Source organism: Rutidosis leptorrhynchoides, chromosome 4 (genome assembly GCF_046630445.1).
Source record: "Rutidosis leptorrhynchoides isolate AG116_Rl617_1_P2 chromosome 4, CSIRO_AGI_Rlap_v1, whole genome shotgun sequence".
In the NCBI taxonomy this organism is placed as follows: domain Eukaryota; kingdom Viridiplantae; phylum Streptophyta; class Magnoliopsida; order Asterales; family Asteraceae; genus Rutidosis; species Rutidosis leptorrhynchoides.
In genome coordinates, this window is record NC_092336.1 from 509,843,831 (window position 1) to 509,850,679 (window position 6,849).

Genomic DNA, 6,849 nt, shown 5'->3' on the forward strand with positions numbered 1-6,849 from the left:
TACTGAGACAATCTTTTGTCAAATGTGGTCCTCCACACTGCTCACAACTAATTCGTATTGAATGAATATCCTTAGTCATCTTTTCCATTCGTCTCTCCACAGCATCTATCTTTGCTGAAATGGAATCTAAGTCATGGCTAGAATCGGCTCTAGCTGCTTTAGATGATCTAATGATATCTTTTTCTTGGTGCCACTCATGTGAGTGGGAAGCAGTGTTATCAATAATTTTGTAAGCATCAGTTTCAGTTTTCTTCATAATAGAACCACCAGCTGCTATATCTATGTCTTTTCTTGTAGTGATGTCGCATCCTTGGTAGAATATTTGTACTATTTGACAGGTGTCTAAACCATGTTGCGGACATCCTCTTAATAACTTTCCATATCTTGTCCACGCCTCATATAGAGTTTCATTTGGTTTCTGTGTGAACGTAACAATTTCTGCTTGAAGTCTTACGGCTTTAGATGCAGGAAAGAATTGTTTAAGAAATTTGTCAATTAAAACGTCCCATGTATCGATCGCCCCTTCAGGTAACGATTCCAACCAATCTTTGGCTTCTCCCTTTAAAGTCCAGGGAAATAACATGAGATATATCTGTTCATCCTCCACTTCTCGGATTTTAAATAGTGTGCAGATCCTATTAAAGGTACGTAGATGTTCATTTGGATCTTCCTTCGGCGCACCACTAAATTGGCATTGATTAGTCACCATGTGTAGAATTTGTCCTTTGATTTCATAATCTGGCGCATTAATGTCTGGATGAGTAATTGCGTGACCTTGGCCAGTGCGTTTAGCTCTCATTCGGTCTTCCATACTTAAAGGTTCCAGATTCTCCATAATTGAATTTGTTGAATCGGTATCACTAGATGATTCTGATTTAATGGTTCGTTCCTCAACAATCTCTGTTTGAATGATTGGTGGCTCCGGAGGAAAGTTTAATGGTTCAGGATCTATGAACTGTTCCTGAATATTCTCTGGATTCTCAATTGTGATGTTGGGTTCAAAAAATGGATTATCGGAAATTTGAACTGAAGTACTTGGTCGACTGGATGACGATTCTAAAGAAAAATCAACGGCGGTTATATTTGCTAAATGTCTTGATCTAGTTACAGGTGGTGAACGTACAAAAGGTGATGAACGTCTTGCTCGGTGCATTCACTGAATATCCTATTAGTTTTTAAAAGGAAACAAAAATTATAATAAGTTATCCAATTAATAGACTTTTCTGATTTTGCCCACGTTTCGAATAGCCAAAAGATGCAGCAGAGGGGCAGGATTCGTTTGGTCTCAATATAATTGAGGACTGTTTGGCTCCAATAACCCGGTCCACGTACAAATCCAACTATTACTACGAACCAGAAAATTTTGATGTCTATCAATTTAACCACTTAAAATAAATTTTCGTAATTTTAAGAAATTTAGATAAGAAGTAGAAAAAATTCTAAGTCTTAAAAAATTCTAAGTCCTAAAAATTCTAAGAAATTTCGAAAGCCGGAAACTTAACGAGGCGGAAAGGAAGTACACTGTGCAGGAGAAGGAGGTGACGGCGGTGGTTCATTGTCTATTAAAAATTCGTTTTTGTAAAAATACGTTTTAATTATTCAAAAATATAAAAAGAAAAACAAAAATATAAGTATTTTTAAGATTTTGTTAAATATTTAAGTTTTATAAGTTTCTTTATTTCTATTTTAGTTTATAAAAATATAAGTTTTATTAACTATCTTTTATTTATAGAAAAAAATAAAAACAGAAAATAAAAAAAAAAAATAAAGAAAAAACGCGTCGAATTTAAAGCTGTCATCTGAATTCTGGAACCCCGCGACTCGCGGGGTTTGATGCAATAATTACCGCGACTCGCGGAGGGAACATGACACACGGACAGAAGCCCTAATTCAGCATTAATTACGGGTTTTAATTAATTATTGTTATTATTTAACCCTAATTATTATTATTATTATTATTAGTTTTATTTTAAGATTTACTTTTTATTTAATTTATGTATTTAGTATTAATTAGTTTTATTAAATTGTAAAATTAGTAGTTTTATTAAATAAAAAAAAATATAAAAATAATATTTTTATAAAAATTGTACTTTTTACAACTTTTTATATATTTTTATATTTTGTCCCTTTTTAATCGTTGTAGCATAATATTTGTATTTTTCTCTCATATTTAATTTTAAACTTAGTTTTTGCTATAGTTATTTTTACTCCTAGATTTTTAGGTTTTGCCGTAGAATTCCTTAAGTGCTTTTTCTTTAGACTAAGATTTAGGTACTTTAAAATTTTGCGACGCCTTTTTAAGTTTTAGTTTCTTTTTAAGTTATTTCCATTTGGGATTTAGTTTTTCCTGTAAGCTTTAATATTTTTAGACCTTTTACTATGTATCAATTATCATTCCAATTAGTAATCTCAATTTGCGATTATAATTTTAAGTTAGTTGTAGTAATAAGGTTAGGTTAGTAAAGTATTTTTAAGTTTTTATAAGTTTCTTTTATTTTTCCGTCACCTTTTATTTTTCAACCATTTTTCTTTTTCGACCTTTTTCGACGAACTCTTTGTCTTTCTTATTTCTCGCTATTCTAGTTTTAGGACTTAGAATTTTTTCTACTTCTTATCTAAATTTCTTAAAATTACGAAAATTTATTTTAAGTGGTTAAATTGATAGACATCAAAATTTTCTGGTTCGTAGTAATAGTTGGATTTGTACGTGGACCGGGTTATTGGAGCCAAATAGTCCTCAATTATATTGAGACCAAACGAATCCTGCCCCTCTGCTGCATCTTTTGGCTATTCGAAACGTGGGCAAAATCAGAAAAGTCTATTAATTGGATAACTTATTATAATTTTTGTTTCCTTTTAAAAACTAATAGGATATTCAGTGAATGCACCGAGCAAGACGTTCATCACCTTTTGTACGTTCACCACCTGTAACTAGATCAAGACATTTAGCAAATATAACCGCCGTTGATTTTTCTTTAGAATCGTCATCCAGTCGACCAAGTACTTCAGTTCAAATTTCCGATAATCCATTTTTTGAACCCAACATCACAATTGAGAATCCAGAGAATATTCAGGAACAGTTCATAGATCCTGAACCATTAAACTTTCCTCCTGAGCCACCAATCATTCAAACAGAGATTGTTGAGGAACGAACCATTAAATCAGAATCATCTAGTGATACCGATTCAACAAATTCAATTATGGAGAATCTGGAACCTTTAAGTATGGAAGACCGAATGAGAGCTAAACGCACTGGCCAAGGTCACGCAATTACTCATCCAGACATTAATGCGCCAGATTATGAAATCAAAGGACAAATTCTACACATGGTGACTAATCAATGCCAATTTAGTGGTGCGCCGAAGGAAGATCCAAATGAACATCTACGTACCTTTAATAGGATCTGCACACTATTTAAAATCCGAGAAGTGGAGGATGAACAGATATATCTCATGTTATTTCTCTGGACTTTAAAGGGAGAAGCCAAAGATTGGTTGGAATCGTTACCTGAAGGGGCGATCGATACATGGGACGTTTTAATTGACAAATTTCTTAAACAATTCTTTCCTGCATCTAAAGCCGTAAGACTTCAAGCAGAAATTGTTACGTTCACACAGAAACCAAATGAAACTCTATATGAGGCGTGGACAAGATATGGAAAGTTATTAAGAGGATGTCCGCAACATGGTTTAGACACCTGTCAAATAGTACAAATATTCTACCAAGGATGCGACATCACTACAAGAAAAGACATAGATATAGCAGCTGGTGGTTCTATTATGAAGAAAACCGAAACTGATGCTTACAAAATTATTGATAACACTGCTTCCCACTCACATGAGTGGCACCAAGAAAAAGATATCATTAGATCATCTAAAGCAGCTAGAGCCGATTCTAGCCATGACTTAGATTCCATTTCAGCAAAGATAGATGCTGTGGAGAGACGAATGGAAAAGATGACTAAGGATATTCATTCAATACGAATTAGTTGTGAGCAGTGTGGAGGACCACATTTGACAAAAGATTGTCTCAGTATTGAATTAACAATGGAACAAAGAGAGAATATTTCATACATAAACAAAAGGCCTGGAAATAATTATCAGAATAATTATCAACCGCCAAGACCGATTTACAATCAAAACCAGAATTATAACCGAAATATTCCATACAACAACCAACAAGGTCCTAGCAATCAACAAGTATCCAATAATACTTATAATCAGCAAAGACCAAATTTTCAAAACAAACCACCACAACAAACCGATGATAAAAAGCCGAATTTAGAAGATATGATGACGAAGCTAGTTGAAACTCAAACGCAGTTTTTCACATCTCAAAAACAAACTAATGAACAAAATGCTCAAGCATTTAGAAATCAACAAGCTTCTATTCAAAATCTGGAACAAGAAGTGAGTAACCTAGCAAGGTTAATAGGTGAAAGAAAACCGGGAAGTCTACCTAGTGATACAAATGCTAACTCCAGAAATGAAACAGCTAAAGCTATTACCACAAGAAGTGGTACAACACTTAAACCACCTGAAATACCTGTAACTTCTGATGAAACTATTCCTACTCTACAAGAACCACAACCTGATCAAGATAAGGAAAAAGAACCGGTAGTTGAAAAGGTTAATGAAAATAACACAGTTAAGGATAAACCTTATGTTAAACCATACCAACCACCACTTCCTTACCCGAGTAAAATGAAGAAAGAGAAACTTGAAGCCGAGCAATCCAAATTTTTGGATATGTTTAAACAGATAAATATAAATCTTCCTTTCATTGATGTGATTTCAGGAATGCCTAGATATGCTAAATTCTTGAAAGATCTAATCTCAAATAGAAAGAAAATGGAAGAACTCTCGGCTGTTACTATGAATGCTAATTGTTCAGCAGTGCTGTTGAATAAAATACCAGAAAAACTATCTGATCCAGGAAGTTTCACAATTCCATGTTTTCTGGGTAGTCTTAGTTCAATAGAAGCATTGGCAGACTTAGGTGCTAGTATAAATCTAATGCCGTATTCACTATACGCTAAACTAGACCTTGGAGAATTGAAACCAACAAGAATAAGCATACAACTAGCCGATAGATCAATAAAATATCCTAGAGGGATAATGGAGAACATGCTAGTTAAGGTTGGTACTTTAGTATTTCCAGTAGATTTTGTTGTTTTGGACATGGAAGAAGATTCTCAAGTTCCTCTCATATTAGGAAGACCATTCTTAAACACGGCTAAAGCAATGATAGACGTGTTCGGTAAGAAATTGACCCTAAGTATAGAGGACGAGAGTGTTACCTTTTCAGTTGATAGAGCAATGCAACAACCACAATCTGCAGATGATACATGTTATTATATTCAAACTATAGATGCACATGCAGAATTATTAGAAGAATTTCCAGAATTACAAGGAACAGGAGAATGTCCTTTAGGAGAAGGTAATGAACAAATTGATGAAGCTGAAATGTTAGCTACACTTATAGCTAATGGATATGAACCAACAACAGAAGAAATTCAAATGCTAAAAGAAGAAGACAGATATCGATATAAATCATCGATAGAAGAACCTCCGAAATTAGAGTTAAAGCCACTTCCAAACCATTTGGAATACGCTTATTTACATGGTGAATCTGAATTACCTGTAATAATATCGTCTTCTCTTACTGAAAATGAAAAATCACAACTCATTTCTGTGTTGAAAGCTCATAAACCAGCCATTGCATGGAAGATTCATGATATTAAAGGAATAAGTCCTTCGTATTGCACACATAAAATCCTTATGGAAGAAGGTCATAAAACGTATGTGCAACGCCAACGAAGACTAAATCCTAATATGCAAGATGTAGTTAAGAAAGAGATTATTAAACTGCTAGATGCAGGTTTGATATATCCAATTTCTGATAGTCCATGGGTAAGCCCAGTTCAATGCGTACCTAAGAAGGGTGGCATGACTGTCATTACAAATGAGAAAAATGAGCTTATTCCTACTAGGACTGTAACAGGATGGCGTGTATGTATTGATTATAGAAAATTAAATGACGCCACCAGAAAAGATCACTTTCCCTTACCTTTCATAGATCAAATGTTGGAAAGATTAGCCGGAAATAGTTACTATTGTTTTCTAGATGGATTTTCCGGATATTTTCAAATTCCAATAGCACCCGAGGATCAAGAGGAAACAACATTCACGTGCCCTTATGGTACTTTTGCTTACAAACGCATGCCATTTGGACTTTGTAACGCCCCTGCAACCTTTCAAAGGTGTATGATGGCGATTTTTCATGACATGATAGAAGAATGCATGGAAGTATTCATGGATGACTTTTCAGTCTTCGGTGATACATTTAAATCATGTCTAATTAATCTGGAACGAATGCTAATTAGATGCGAAAAATCAAATCTAGTACTTAATTGGGAGAAATGCCATTTCATGGTTAAAGAAGGCATCGTTCTTGGACATAAAATTTCAAAAGAAGGAATTGAAGTGGATAGAGCTAAAGTAGATGTAATTGCTAAACTTCCACATCCCACCAATGTTAGAGGAGTTAGGAGTTTTCTAGGGCATGCCGGTTTTTACCGACGTTTCATAAAAGATTTTTCTAAAATTGCCACTCCTATGAATAAACTCCTAGAAAAGGATGCGCCATTCATCTTTTCAGATGAGTGTATCAAATCTTTTAATATTCTTAAAGAGAAACTCACTAATGCACCAATCATGATAACACCAAATTGGAATCTACCATTTGAACTAATGTGCGATGCAAGTGATTTTGCAATGGGAGCCGTTTTAGGACAAAGGATTGAAAAACGATTTCAACCTATATATTATGCTAGTAAGACATTACAAG